Source organism: Podarcis liolepis, assembly GCF_965112155.1.
Source record: "Podarcis liolepis genome assembly, chromosome: 4".
In the NCBI taxonomy this organism is placed as follows: domain Eukaryota; kingdom Metazoa; phylum Chordata; class Lepidosauria; order Squamata; family Lacertidae; genus Podarcis; species Podarcis liolepis.
The window spans coordinates 3146441-3162587 of NC_139558.1; the positions used below are offsets into that span (position 1 = coordinate 3146441).

At 42.6% G+C, this 16147-nt stretch overlaps 1 protein-coding gene across 5 annotated transcripts in view; it reads right to left on the reverse strand.

The window, feature by feature from the left end:
* The window catches only part of LOC310706044 (uncharacterized protein), a 54162-nt gene that overhangs the window by 18098 nt on the left and 19917 nt on the right, over positions 1–16147 (reverse strand). The window contains exon 3 of one of the 5 annotated variants that reach the window (XR_014525577.1): positions 242–664. The exons of 3 other annotated variants lie outside the window; for them this stretch is intronic. The gene's annotated coding sequence lies outside the window, so the exon portion shown is untranslated. Of the gene's footprint in view, positions 1–241; positions 665–12959; positions 12990–16147 lie in introns of those variants that run through there. One more of the 5 variants, XR_014525578.1, reaches the window with a different exon arrangement.

The following is a 16147-nucleotide window of genomic DNA, read 5'->3' on the forward strand; positions in this document are numbered from 1 at the left end:
TCCTTACACAGGGCTGCCATGGACAGGGCTCCTTCAGTGAATTCTGCCCATAAGGTTTAATTCTAATTCACTTGGAACTTTTCTTTCAATGGTTTCTGAAGCTGTATTTATGGATTCCCCCCCCCCCCCAATATGTGCAGGAAAGAGCTGACAGCACCACACGTTTTTTACAGCATAAGACTACAGAAATGTATTTCCCTGAAGAGAAACATCTCTCTAAACATAATTAAGATCACAGTCATAAATAGAGCAGATTTATTAAGAAACAAAAAACAAACAATTTCTTCCCATCCGAGTATGACAGGAACTGGAACAGACGGAGTTGTGATGATGCAGGAGTTTTTGTCTAATCTCAAAGATATGTTGCAGAAGAAAGCAAAGATATAAAATGTCTTAAGAGAGCCAGCTAAAGATTGTATTTCAGACCTCATTCAAAGCAAAATAGCTGCCAGACAAGCCCAGATAAACCTAGGAATTTGGGTTTAAACTGATGTAGACTTCTTGAATTCAGGCAGCAAAATGTCTTGGGCTAGCACTGGGAGAGAGAAAGTCCAATAACCTGGTCTTCACATGCAGCAGAATAAGATGGTTGGGTTTAAGTGGGTTGCATCGTTCTAGACTTCAGGTGATGGTGTCTTTCAAACGTTTTCCCATATTAAGACAACTGAAAGAAAATATATACACAAGCGATTCAACCCCAGCAACTCCTCCACACCAGCAGTCTGAAATGATATCTATTCTACCAACTCAGGACCATTCTCCATAATTTCCTACTTCAGTTTGTTTTTAGATCCAGCCTGAGCTGACATTATTTGGTTGGAATGGAATGTCTCTTGCCCTGGCTCAGTATATAGTCACATCACATAGCTAAGCATCTAGCCATTAAAAAGAACAGCATTGCATAACGATGGATCAAAGAACTCACTCTTTAGTGGTATTAACTAAAGAGTCTAAGATTATGGAAGAAATAAAAATAGTTAAAAGGAAGAAGAAGAAGAAATAAAATACGTTTCATCAATAGCCTTTTCATTAGAAAAAAATCAAGCAAGCACTGGGATTTAAAGAGCATAGCTACAAACAGAAATTGCTTAGCACATTAAAGATAATTTGAAAAGCTATACACCACAAGATATTTTCTACATGCCACTGCTTATTACCAATTTTGTCTTTTTATATTACATTTACTGTTGCTTTCCCCCCTTCCCACAGCTATCGAGCTGATGTGTCACACACAAAATAATGATCTTTTCAGATTCTCCCCTCTTTCTCCCTCCTTTCCTTGCTAGTGATTTTCAATTTGATTCTTACCCCCGCCCCCGTTTTCTGCCTCTTCCTTAGTGTCCTTGGTGACACACCATCAATTAGGTTTAATTTTTCCCTCCTTAAACAAGCAATACATTGATTACTCAATCCTTTAGGAAAATTATACTCATAATATAGAACAAAGTATCTCTATTGAACAGATTTCTATGGAGGAATCACTTAAGACAAATGAGTTTGGCTACACATCCTAATAATAGATCATCTTTTCCCTCACAGAACAATAGAGATATTGAAGTGCATGTAGAAATGGTCCTCTTTGAAACTGCAATGTCTATTTAAAGGAGGATAGCAACTCTACAACACCATAAGCCTATTGTGCACCCTGTCTTCCAGAGTGATTCTTATGCTCCCTTCCATCTATGGAAGAATATAACATCTTCTCCTTTCATTGGTAGCATTTTCTCTTCCTGATGTTTGTGGAAATTGAATCAGGCTCAGGGTGGGAGGGGGTGGGAGCAACTCATTTACACATATCTACTTTAAGGGGAGGGACTACAACTGAATAAGAGTAAGTGGTGGTAGCAATAATTAACATTAGAATGCACGTAGTGAATTCCATGCATTTAAACTGCCTTGCACATATCATTTCAGTCATCCATACATGCCTCCACTGTATTGTTGACCTGGAACCTGGCTTGGTAGTGGAGGGGCAGCCAGTGCAGCTGTTTCAACAATGGGATCACATGTTTTGACCAGATGAACTTGGGCCTCTCAATGACAAAGATGTGTCCAGGAGAACCCCCAAGCTATGCACTTGCTCCTTGCATGAGATGCGCCCTGCAACCCTGCACCTTCCATGCTCATAATCCCCTCCTCCTCTTGAGGCCAGAACAATTCTCCCCCACCTCTGTGCTCCCTCTCACCGCTGAGCCCCAGAGACAGAGGTTAATGGGGAGAGGGAGGGGAGAAGTGCAGACTCCTCCCCCTGAGAGTCTAGGCAATAACTTCAACTCCTGCCAGGCTGAAGCTTGCAAGTTGCATGAACTGTCATCTTATTTTTTTAATAAAAAAATTAAGGTGTTCCAGCCCACCTTAAAAAATTAAGGTGTCCCAGGAGAATTAAAGTCCTCCACCTGCCATTTCGAGGGAGCAGGCAAACCTGGGGACTCCATGTCAGCCTTGGAGGTCTGGCAACCTTACACCTAAACAAACAAGGGTTGCTTATGCATAGTCAAGGTGAGTCAACTGCTGGTTCTCCCATGTGTTCACATCACTTGATTGCTCTATGTTTGTACATTTGGGACTGGTTTTCCATATTCATGTCCAGTGTTGGCATTACGGGTCAACATTATAGGGTACCCATTGAGGTCCACACTCCTCCCTGCTGACTCCCAGTATTCCATAAATATGTTGTTCTTGCCTACACACTTTCTGTCTCCAAGCCTGCAAATAGTGACAAGATCAGGTAGCTTCTATTTGCTCTTTCCTTTGGTTAGCAGTATGGCATTAGGCTTAGACAATGAGATGAACTGCAAATCAGTGGTGGACTTTGTACTCTCAAATTTCAGTGGCACCCTGTGCAACACTAACATCTCTTGGACTTAGTTCTACAGCTTTTTGTGGTGCCTCCTGCAGTGTGTTGCCCACTGTGTCCAAACCTGTTGCACTACCCTAAAACTGCTTCTGTTGAGAAAAAATTCTAGAGACTAAACCAATCTTGACAAATGGAAAATTTTGGCTAAAAGCCATTAAATGGCAATGGAAAGAACAAGTGCAGCAAACATTACATTTAAGTAAGGAAACAATCACCACCAGATATGAACAAGTATATTATAAGATTGACTAGCATGATGGGTTTAGGGGGTGTAGTAGATGAGTAACTTGATATATGTCAAGGTGACATCATTACACAAATGCATCTTTTGCCTGGATCCATAGAGGCTAATGGATCTAAACATCAGGGAATAATTAACACTGCAATCCAGCCCCTAGGAACTCATGCCCATCATATCACTTGCTGTTCTCATTACTTTCCATTTCCCTATCAGGAAAGAAAAGTTGCAGAGGAATCTTTCATATATATGTGAACATAACTACCCAAAGCACAGACATACTGTATATTTAAACATTCTAAATCAACAATGCCATTGCAAATTTAATTATGCAAGAAACCCATACAACCCCTAGCCATCATGCTCTAAAAAAAATTCTCTACCATTCCCTAGTTCATATTTCAGGTTGGTGCAAAAAACTCTTTGAAATACAGACTTTTTGTGATTGTTGTGGCCTCATCTTTAAGTGGTATGCAGAATAAGGGAGCAATTCAACACCCAAGAAGCTATCATAAAGCTCTAAGTTAACATGGTGTAAAGGGACCCCAGATCCTAACAACATTTAGCAGCAGGGCTACTGCTGGTCCCATCCCCACTGCACCCCTTTTTCAGGGCTTACACCTGCTTAAGATCCACCAGGCTTAGCTCAGCCAGCTGGTTTTTGGCTGGGCTGGGCTGGGCTGGTGGAGATAAACTGGCATATTACCTGCTGAACTGGGAATGAGGGAGTTAAGTCAGGGCAGCCTGGTTGTACTGGGTACCTCCCAGCTCAGCTGGAGATCCCTAGACCCTAACCCACTCATCACAGCAGATCTTGCTTATAGGATTGCTCCCATAGTGTTACATATAGTGTAGAGATTTATTGTTATACGCAGGAATTAGCTCTCAAGTAGAATAATAATTCCAAAAAATATAATTCAAAAATAAATGCATGTTTCAAGAAAAGTTTAATGAAAACAAAGCAGTTCTGAAAACAAATTGCAGCTCTAATGAACAGCAAGTTCAATGCTACAGTTTATATTGTGTTACTCAAACATGAAGTTTGAATGGACTTGTATTGATTGTCAGTTATCCAGTCATTCCTAGTAATGCAGATACTTCAGTAGGAGAAAAAAAGTAAAGAAGAACATCTGTAACATTTACTGCAAGTGGCATGGATGCATTCTTTTGGCAAAAGGGAATGTCAGTGATAGACTTCTGAGAGGGCAAAGAATGCTTTCCTTGTTTAGTGGAGAAAGCCTTTCAGCAGTCTCCCCCCACCCACCCCACCAGCAAGTCAGCACCCATGCTACACTAACTGTGTCATTTTTAAAACAGTGTTTCCCAACCTTTTTTGGGCAAAGGCACACTTGTTTCATGAAAAAAATCTCGAGGCACACCACCATGCCAGATGGGGAAAGGTAACTTTTTACTTATGTAAAAAAAAAAAAAAAAATAGTAACAGCATAGAAGGTAATGGTTAGGCTAGCATCCCTCTTCCAAATATGCTAGGTTTTTATTTGCAGGGACTGTTCTACATGGGAAAGCATTCAGCACTGTCATTCTCCCATCTGCCATCTGAATTGGTACTATTCTGGGTCAACTTACTCTGCTGCATGTGTAGATGAAAATGGCACCAAGTGTGGGGGAGGGGGCAGAACAGGTTTCAGATACAGGATATTAAGCATACACGTACTTCAGATTGAACTGGTTGCTTGCTTTGCAAGTTTTCATTTCCCAAATGACTGCCTTGGCAAGCGCAATACCTACCAGGCTCAACGCCGGTCTCGCGCTGCCGCTTCCCGCGCTCTCAAGGACCCGGGAGGAGGAAGGCGTGAAGGGAATCCCGAAGGCGCGAAAACCTCGCGCATGCGCAGGCCTTCCGCCTGCGACAGCCCAGTAGGCCGGCCGAAGCGAGCGGCGATGGGATGTGGGAGGGAGGGAGCTCGCCACCCCGCGTGTGCCTATGTGGGGCACGTTACAGCCCCGTGACGTCAGCGCCACGCAGGCAGCCAGGCAGGCAGGCGGCGAGACCCCCGCGCTGGGCGGCCTCTCCTCGCCGCCCCGCCTCTCGCCGCCCGACTCGCCCGCCTCCCTCCCACGGCACACCAGGCAACGTCTCGCGGCACACTAGTGTGCCGCGGAACACCGGTTGGGAAACACTGTTTTAAAAGAACGCTTGGTGCTCACCACTTTTTTATTTTATTTTTGGATAAAAATCAGCCTAAATGTATGCCTTCAAAACAGAGTTTGATATCTTTGGTTGTGTAGTTGTGAGCATGGGAAAATGTATGCGGGTGAAATAAATTGTTAATGCAGCCAAGTGGAGTTGGACCTCTGCTATAACAAAAGCAAGTGTCATCCATAAGTCTTCACATTTTGGAGATAAATGGGACAACAGATTGAAAGAAGAGTGAAACCTCAGCACATTATATTGTGCACAAACCCCTCCGATGATGCCAAAAGAATTAAAAAACAAAGAAACCAAGAAACAACACCCCCCTCACAGCTATATGAGTCTTAAGAAAGATGTTTCAAGCTTTTAAATGGTTCCATATGGTAACAGAGATGGGGAATAATATGCAGCAACTCAGAGGTAAATCAGATTTTGTGCATGACATATACAGCTTTAATGCAAAGTGGGCAATTCACTCTTGTCACATAACTTAATTCAAGCAATGGAGGCAACGATGCTGCTACTAAAGAGTGTCTCTCGGATCAATGCAAACAGAATACAGCTCTGACTTTAGCTGAGTGGGAGCACAATGGCCTCACCTGCTCTGGTTCTTCCAGAGCCTCAGGCAAGGTCTTCTTTCCCTGCTCTGCTGCTTGAGAGCCTTTCACAGCCTAGAAATGGCAGAGACTGAACCTGGGACTTTTCAGCACTTGAACAATGGACAGCCAAATGCCCCTTGGAGATCAGGCACACTCACAGGTACTGTGTGCAGGGCTGAGAATTGCCTAAAGAGCCCTATAGACGTCTATAGCCATGATTGCCACCAACAATTCATGAGCCAGGAAGTAATGATCTAATTGTTTCATTACACACACACACACACACACACACACACACACACACACACACACCACCCTTTCCCCCAACGGCAGTCTATGGGGTCACATTTTCATGCTTACAGAGGGGGTGGAGGTAGGGAATAGCAGGGTGAGGAGCAGACTCTTTCAGTAATATCGCATTTTCCTTTGGCTGCTCATTGCCTGTGTCATTATTCATCTCTTTTTAAGGACACGGCTGATTCTGTATGAGTGAATAGTTTATATGGCCTACAAGAGAGTCACTGAGGCCAAATTGATTTTTCTTTACTGAATATATATCATGTGCCCTTGGGCAGTTACAGAGGTTAGAGATGTAATGCAAGTGATTATGAAAATAGCATGCTTAAAATGCAGGTCTGCATAATACGTGCTAAAAATAAGAATTTAAAAGTATATTATGATGAGACCAGGCAAAATTCCCTTACCCATAATATTCAAATGAATGCACAACAGAGTTATGCACAATATATTGATAATTATACACCTGTTTACTGAACCACAGTTGTAGGCCCCTTGCAATTCATAGCAATATGAATTGTAAGATTTTCTATTACCTGGTTGTAATCCTGAGAGAAAGTAAATAGTCATTTCAGATAAATGAATGGGGTAGGAAGTATCTTGTTTCTGATATTAAATTGGGATTTGATAAATGATGGAAGCAACTGAGGAAGCAGTCTTCTGCTGCGTGTGAGCTCCAAAAGCACAACCGCCAGATTGTGAGAAGGTAGCTAATCCAAGAATTCCACATATCCTTCCTTCTCCTCCACTTTAAATAACTACTGCTTGAAGGGATTAGCAAGCAAGAGATTGAACTATCAAGTGCTGGAACCAATTTCAATTGAAACAATCAAATATTATGCTTGAAAATAAATCCCAATTTGACCTTTTCTTGCCCCATCAGTGGCCGGGGGTGGGTGGGGGGATCAAGTGTCAAATCCCCAAAGACAAAAGAATCATAGCAGGCTCAATTATTGCTGGGACATGTAGACTTCAGCTAATTTTCTGAATGTGTCTGGTGCAGTGTGAGTGACTTTCAGGGTTGCGTGTGTACAGGGCCAATCCTACAGCAGGATCTGCTGCAATAAGCAGGCTTAGGTTCCAGCTACACCAGTTTAACTCCCTCATCCCTGGCTTAGCCAGAGATACAAAGGTGTGTCTTCCCATCCTGACTTACCTGGGAGCAGAGCCCAGCAGATCACAAGCTATCCTAAAGCCTGAAAAGGGGGTGTTTGGGGGGTATGGTGGGGACGGGACCAGTGGAAGTATTTGGGATAGATCCTGAGCCCATTCAGCTCAGTCATGTGAACTGGCAACCTGGAGTAAGCTAAATGGGCAAAAAGGGTGCTGTACCCCGAAACCTCTTTTAAAGGCTTGCTTTTCCTCTGCCGGCTCAGCCAGCAGGAGCTCCACTGCTGAATGGAGTTTGAATCTGGTGAAACTTGACACCAGCTCAGTTTACACCCGTGTGCTTTAGGCCAGCTTCCTGTGTATTGGACTGATCCCAATATGTGATTGTGCAATATTATTTATTTGATACTAAAATGCTAATGAAGTTTTGCATCCTGGTATCCTGTGTGTGTAGGGGGGGTGTCCAATTAGGGGTGGGAGAGAAATCAATTATGTTTTCAAAATTTGTGCTTTTCTGAATTTTCTGATTAACTTCTCCAACCAATAATATGCACAGAAATTCATATATTTGGGGAAAGTGTGCATAAAATGAATATATTTGTGAAACTAACATACAAAATGCATCATATTAGTGAAAATTGTTTTAAAGATGTGTACATTGGCCAAAACTGCAAAAAAACAGAGGGCTTATTAGAATAAATTCACACTGAAATGCTGATGAAATTTTATGAGTTTTCTTCACACTTAAATTGCTACAGATATGTGGAGAACTTGTTTTAAGGCTGTAAAATGAGAAACTAGGGGGAATGAAATTGACTGATTCATCTATTTCTACTTCCAGTGCTCCAAGACTATGTTTCCCCCCCCCCTTCCTGTAAGAAGGTAACATGCCTTCAATTTTAATCAGAAAACAAATGTGCCTCAGGTATTAGAAGTTTGGGAAGTAATAATTTAATCAATGATTTAATAAGCAGCAATAAAGTAAGACAAACAATAAACATAATTAAGAGGCTGATGCTATGCATGCTTAATCCAAAATAAGTTTTCTGAGTTCAGTGAGACTCTGATACATACTCTTTCTTTGGAGCAGACTCACGTAAACATGCCTAAGCATGGCTTACAGCACTGTTATGCTATGTACACTGACTTGTAAGTCCCATTAATACCTGAGGTCTGCCAGTTATGTGCCCGCACTGCTACAGGATCAGTCCACTTCTAGAACACGTGTGTGTGTGTAATTTGATTCATTTTTATTCCACTTTTCACAATATGATAACAGTAAAAGAGATATTAAAATACCAGGAGCCCAGGAAGGTCTGGGCAAACAAATCTTTTGTAATTAGCAAAATGATAACACAATTGGTACCTTCCGGATCTCTGACAGCAGACCATTGCACAAAATGGCACCACCAATATTATATCCAAATATCCCTCCCCACCATTTAGTGAGCCTGTTGCTAGGTGAACAGACCTGAACCTGAAGAAGCTGCAGCCTCTCGGGCAATGAAGCAATTGAGCCTCAAGGATGTGAGTGATGCATTTTTATACTTTAAGCCAAAAATTACCTCAGAACATTTGGAATGTGCAAAAGCCAGTAGATGATTGAAAGGATGTTCATGGTAGTGGCTTTAAGCACAGCAAGGCTAGTCACACTTCTCTGAAGTCTCTCAGCCCCACTCACCTCACAGAGTGTTTGTTGTGGGGGAGGAAGGGAAAGGAGAATGTTAGCCGCTTTGAGATTCCTTAAGGGGAGTGAAAAGGGATGCGGGTGGCGCTGTGGTCTAAACCACCGAGCCTAGGGCTTGTCGATCAAAAAAAGGTCAGCGGTTCGAATCCCTGCGACAGGGTGAGCTCCCGTTGTTCAGTCCCTGCTCCTGCCAACCTAACAGTTTGAAAGCATGCCAAAAGTGCAAGTAGACTAATAGGTACCACTCTGGCAGGAAGGTAAACGGCATTTCCGTGTGCTGCTCTGGTGTCGGTGTTCAATTGCACCAGAAGTGGCTTAGTCATGCTGGCCACATGACCCGGAAAAATTGTCTGTGGAGTGGACAAATGTGGGCTCCCTCAGCCTGTAAAGCAAGATGAGCACCCCAACCCCAGAGTCATTTGCGACTGGACTTAACTGTCAGGGATCCCTTTACCTTTACCTCTAAGGGGAGTGAAAGGCGGGATACCAAGTCCAAACTCTTCTTCTTCTTCTTCATCCCCCGCTAAATTGAAGCTGCATGTTCACAGTGTTGTTCATATCAGATAGGGGTGTAGAGATGTCTCCACCTGACACACATGACATTGTGGGTTTCTTTCCTCTGCAATGCCTCAACCCCCAAAGTCCTGTTTATTAAGCTGTGATTTGTGCAAGAGTGCTCATCTGTGCATCCACAATGGCTATTAAGGTATATTCGCATTGCCATTTGCTCCACATCTAGTTTTTTAGTTGGATTGAAGCTGGTTTGGGGTGGGGGAGGGAAGCATCAGCAGTATGACCCTACATGACTGACATGGAATTGTCGCTAACCTTGTGTGAATGCAGATTCAAAAACTAGCAGTGGGCAACTTTGGATGCAGAGTAAGTGGCAATGTGAGCACACCCTAAGAGTGTGTTTTGCACATTTGCCTGGAAGACTTGGCTTGTTTCTGTCAGAGCCATCAAATAATGCATTCTCAAGTATCCTTAAAGGTAAAGGGACCCCTGACCATTAGGTCCAGTCACGGACGACTCTGGGGTTGCGGCGCTCATCTCGCTTTACTGGCCGAGGGAGTCGGTGTACACCTTCCGGGTCATGTGGCCAGCATGACTAAGCCACTTCTGGTGAACCAGAGCAGCCCAAGGAAATGCCGTTTACCTTCCCGCTGGAGTGGTACCTATTTACCTACTTGCACTTGAGGTGCTTTCAAACTGCTAGGTGGGCAGGAGCAGGGACCAAGCAACAGGAGCTCACCCAGATTCAAACCGCTGACCTTCTGATCAGCAAGCCCTACGCTCTGTGGTTTAACCCACAGCACCACCCATGTCCTCAAGTGTCCTTAAATGAGCTCTATCATGGCATGAAATTTGGGTCTTCTGTTTGGGTCTTCTTTCCTGTTTTTAAAGAGCTTTCATTCACTGTCGATGGTAGCAGTTGTGTTTTTAGCTCCAAGCTTTAAAGCATTTTGATTGATTTTTAGGTTTTTTAATTGCTCTGTAATTTTTATTATATGATCATTAGGTAATTTGGAATCTTTGCAATGAGACAATGGAGAAATTCATATATGAGAAGGTGCAGAAAAAATGTAAAAGACAGTTACAAACAGATTCTGAAGTATTTTCCTTCAGCATACAGATGCTGAAGTATTTTCCTTCAGCACTACTGACTTTTCTAGCTATGTTATTCCCTTTTAATATCCTGGGGGCGGGGGGACAGGACATTCTGTTGTTGATCTATTACGAGTGAACAGCAGCCATTTTGGTTGCCGTGATCTCAAGCAATTTCATAGCGCAATTCCCTCCCCTCCCCAATTTTTTTTCCAGGGCTGTGATCTCATGTGGTGTCCCAAAGTGTGAATTTTTAGGTGCTGTGCCCAAAAAGACCACCGGGGTTGGGGGCACGGCTCAGCAACCAAAATGGCTCTTGTGAATAAAAATGGGAATTTGGCATTCAGGACGATGCAGTCCCAGATTTTGGCTTCAAAGTGGGAGGATATGGGTGGCGGGAAGCACTCAGTTTAAAATAATAGGGTGGTACACTAGATCCCAGAGCAAATTGGGCTGATTTGGGTCAACCCAAATTTAGCAACCCCCAATCGTCCCAGGTCTGATCAGGTCCGTTTCAATGTAATTGGGATTTAAGCCATAATTAAATGCTGTGCAAGGTACTGAATTGATTTGGTTAGAATGGCAGCCATGTTGTATTGAGGCACGGAGGGTGAACAGAGCCTGTTGGGCCAGCCTGGCAACCAGATACTGTGTAAATTAGGCTTCAGTCTTACCAAAAGAATTTCTTAGCATAAAATCCCAGGGAAGGGGGTTTGCCATAGACTCTTAAGGACCTGTAGACACCAGCAACCCACAATTCTTAGATGCAGTTGCTCTGAAAAGATTTGGTTGTAGGGCTTCCACGCCTAATGAAAGTCCAATAAGAAGCCCTCAAATGTGTGTGGGGTGTGTGTGTATATATATTATAAGGCCATTGCAAGGAAGGCTGGGAATAATGGAAGGAAAGCAGTGAAGCATTTGCGAATGAGTCTGGCAAGAACAGACAACCATTCTCCAAAAAAGCTTGGACTGAGGTGATTGGTGTTTGTCCACCCCTGATTTGAAACTGGGGCAATAGCAATGGTACCAATATATTAGGAGATGTCTACTCCCTAACAATCTATTCCAGCACCTGATTTACTCTTACAAGAGGACTGGAATAGGGTGGGGATCCCAGAATATGAATATATATGTATTTGTATGTGTATGTGTATATGTATATGTATATGTATATGTATATGTATATGTATATGTATATGTATGTATATGTATATGTATATGTATATGTATATGTATATGTATATGTATATGTATATGTATATGTATATGTATATGTATATGTATTGATAAAGTGAATGAAATTCATTCTTTTAGGTCAATCAGGCTTCTTTAACTGCAGCCCGAATTTAGACACTTTTCTTTTGGTCTCATAGTCATTAATACAGTTTCCTGTCTAAGGAGAGTTAGTCCATCACAGGTTCATTGCTTCCACTCACCATCACAGAGAAGATGAGCTTACACTTTGCTGCATGAGTGAGAGATGCACTCAATTTTGCCTCCAGTGCACCTCCATCAATTTTAAAAATAGCAACATCGAAAACAACCTATTTTGCAAAACAGGCCAATGTTTCAAGGTATTTTATTTTTTTTTAAAAAAAGAGATAGGTCTTTGAAATTCAGCATCTCTGTTCAACTTGATGAAGAAGTCTGTTTACTCATCTGGGAGGACGTCTTTAAAAGACAATTCTGTGCTAAGCCTGAGGTCCTAGAATGACTCATTTGGGACTAGCTGGTAGTGCAAGATAAAGATTTATGTGTGTTGAAAATTCAAGATTACTTAGGGTGATATGTGTGAAGTTACGAAAGGGTAGGAGCTTAAGTCAGTATTAAGTGTAGGTGAGGTAACATAAGGGAGAGAGAAAATAGCAAGGTGGACTGTGCTGGGAGAAAGGGAGTGAGTGTGCCACGGATTCAGGTCCCCGTCCTTCCCAAACAGGTGACGTCCAGCACCAATTGCCCAGCCAGGCAGATAATGTGCAGCAGCAGTATGCAGGCAACTTGCTGGAGCTGAATGTTTTAATTTGGACCCATTTTAAACATGTGAATATATAATTATAAATATATACATTGTCCTGATGCTATAGCAGTGTTTCTCAGATGTATTGCAGGGAAACCTCTGTCTTGAAGCTAAAATATTTACATGTGATGTGTGAAATAATTAGAATGACACTCTCATGAAAGCCTTCCACTCTCCTTGGTTTTTATGTATAAATCATAGATCCAATCATTCCTCCTGGTTGCATGAAGGAAAGTCCAGAGCAGTGGTTCACGTGGGGAAGAACAGATAGCTTCCTCTGAAATTGGGCAATTTTGCCATGTCTCCATATGAGGAGTGACTGAAGGATCCACTCACACCAAAATGCAGAGAGATGACGCAGAGTTATCAACCCCCATGATGGCTGATTGGAAAGGTCATGCAGAGATACAGTGGGATGCCTCTTCTATGGGAGGAAACGTAGGATTAATTTCCTATTCAGTCACGAGTTTATTGAGTATGTTTGGGCTGGTCTTTATTTCTCAGTCTAATGTACCACCAAGATAGTTGTGAGGATAAAACGGAGCAGGGAGCAGAGAACGACATATACAGCCCTGAGCTCCTTAGAATAATGTGGAAGGGGGAATACACAAACAAAATATATATTCAGTTGCTACAAAGAAGGGTCAGAAAAGTAAAATTAAAATAATATGTAGATAGGTTAAAAATCCTTTGCTAATCAGTAATCCATTTTTTAAAATGTATCTGGAGGATGATACTATTATCTGTTTCTGTGTATTAATGTCTCATGAGCGTACAAATAAAGAAAATTCATGCAATCTTGGAAGCAGCAACACCTTCATACCAGAAGCCAAATAGAGATATCATGAAATATCAGTCTATCCTGTGCTTAGCAACTTGATTGTGGAAATCTTTTTTTTTAACTGTACATCAGTGAAGCTTTAAAGGGCAATAGCTAAAATAATGTGGGGAAGTTTTACAAAGGTGCATTGGCTGCTAGTCTTTCGAAGTAATTTTGTCACCTAATCCTCTGTGCCATATTGATATAGAATCATGGGCTTGCCTTTGGCTAGGATTTGCGGGTGAACACACAGACATCACTGCCACCACCAAAGGTGATAAGGTGTAAGAGTTACATATGCTAGACTAATGGCAAATGAGCTTTGCAAGATTTAAACTATTACTATCTGTTTACAGTGGTACCTCGGGATAAGTACCGGTACTTAATTCGTTCCGGAGGTCCGTTCTTAACCTGAAACTGTTATTAACCTGAAGCACCACTTTAGCTAATGGGGCCTCCTGCTGCCGCTGCACGATTTCTATTCTCATCCAGAAGCAAAGTTCTTAACCCGAGGTAATATTTCTGGATTAACGGAGTCTGTAACCTGAAGCGTATGTAACCTGAAGCAAATGTAATCCGAGGTACCACTGTATTTATTTCCTGGTATCATAGGTTAGGCTGACCTTTCTGGACTGTCATCTAAATGAGACTTTAGCATTGCTTGATACCTGTTAGAGAAGGCAAGGCAGAACTCAGCGGCCAGGTTGCTCACCGGAACTAGACGGTTCGAGCATCTTTCAACGATCCTGGTCCAACTGCACTGGCTACCAATTAGTTTCCAGGCCCAATTCAAAGTGCTGGTTTTGACCTATAAAGCCTTTAACAGCTCGGGACTGCAATAGCTTAAGGACCGCCATTCCCATATGAACCTACCCGGACCCTGAGATCATCTTCTGATGCCCTTCTTCGTGTGCCTCCTCCTTCAGAGGTCCAGAGGATGGCAACATGAGAACAGGGCCTTCTCTGCAGTGGCTCCCCATCTGTGGAATGCTCTCCCCAGGGACGTTCGCCTGGCGCCTTCATTATACACCTTTAGGCGCCAGGCAAAAACATTCCTCTTCAACCAGGCCTTTGCCTGACCTGATTTCCTATACCCTTTTTAAAATGCTGGCTCTTTTCTGGGCGGGGGGGGGGGATCTGGTTTTTGTTTTGCTTTTATGTAAGTGATTTTTAATGTGAACCACCCTGAGACCTTCGGGTATAGGGTGGTATAGAAATACAACAACAACAACAATTTACGTATTAGATAAGAAAGAAAGAAAAAACACATTTTATTATAAGTTAATCCTCCCTGCCAATGCAAGCAAGCATGAGTTCCAATTTATAATATGTCACAATTTATACGTAATAAGTCCTGTGATGCACATACCACTCCTGTGTGCTTGAGATTCCAGTGCCCAGAGCTCTCCCCACCTTGAAGAAAGAAGATTGGCATAGAACTCCCCCACCCGCTGTGCCTCTTCTGGCTGTGATTTGAAATCTCTCAGCTATGAACTTGCCATACTTTTGTCTTGGCATGGTGATGTGCCAGGTTAAACAGACCCCCATCACTCCTTGAGTGGAAGGAAACACCGTCTTCAGTTGAGCTGAAGGCATAGGAGAACACCAAGCCAAAAAATGTGCAGTTGGGGTGAGAACACAGCCCTGCTTCACACCGTTCTCTATAGGGAAGGCGTCCAAGGATGAACCACGTGCATGTTCTTGTGGAAGGGCACAGTCATCTTGTGGCACTTAGGTGGGCACCCTATCTTGTTGAGCAGTGTGAAGAGTCCTTTTCGGCTGATGAGGTCAAAGGCCTTCATCAGGTCTATGAAGGCAACAGACAAGGGGTGTCTCTGCTCTCAGCATTTGTTCTGCAGCTGGTGCAATGAGAAAATCATGTCAACTGTTGAGCTCTGAGCTCTAAAACTGCACTGTGACTGGATAGACCCTGTCAGTGTGTGACTGTAATCTGTTGAGAACTACATGGGCAAAGGCTTTCCCCGCAGGACTCAGCAGAGAGATTGCTTGATGGTTGTTGCAATCATGGCAGTCCTGATGCCTTCCTCTGATGCCTTCCTCTGCCCCACCTGCAGTAAGAGAGGCCTCTCCCTTATCTGTCTCTACAGCCACAGCAGGCGCTGTAACTCTCCAACAGTTTGACTTAACTCCCACAAGGGTAATGGAGTATGCTCCTGCAGGGGCAGAAAGAGCCAGCACTTGTGGGACTAGTAATAAGGAAGGTTATTGCTGGGCTTGCATTTGATGTGAGGTAGAGTAAAATGAAAGAGTCTGTGGTATATTATAACTGCATATTCTGTCTGTCTGAATGTATGTATGTATCTGTCATTGTTGATCCATACTGGAAAAGAATTCAGATAAATTTATGTTCTACTGTCCTAAGCTGACCAACTCACAGTATGGGTTCTCTCTCTAGAAGAACAAACTCATACAGACTTCCAGAGCCACTGAGTTTTATTTAGAGGGTTATATAGTGGAATAATACAACATACACTTTTCCTTGTTTCTAACACGTTTACAGTTCTATTTTGATTTGGATTACGTTTGTCAGGTTTTAGCTTGTATATTTTAATTACAAACACAAGCTTGTAAGAAACAACAGTCATCTCGAAAAACAATGCTCAGCAAATACTCTGGTTTATACAGATACATTACCTTTAATTTTAAATTTTTAAATTAGGACTTCCGGGAGAGGCGTCATGGCTGACTAACTGCTTTCTGCCAGCATGCTGTTGACAGAGATAATTATGTGGTGATTAATT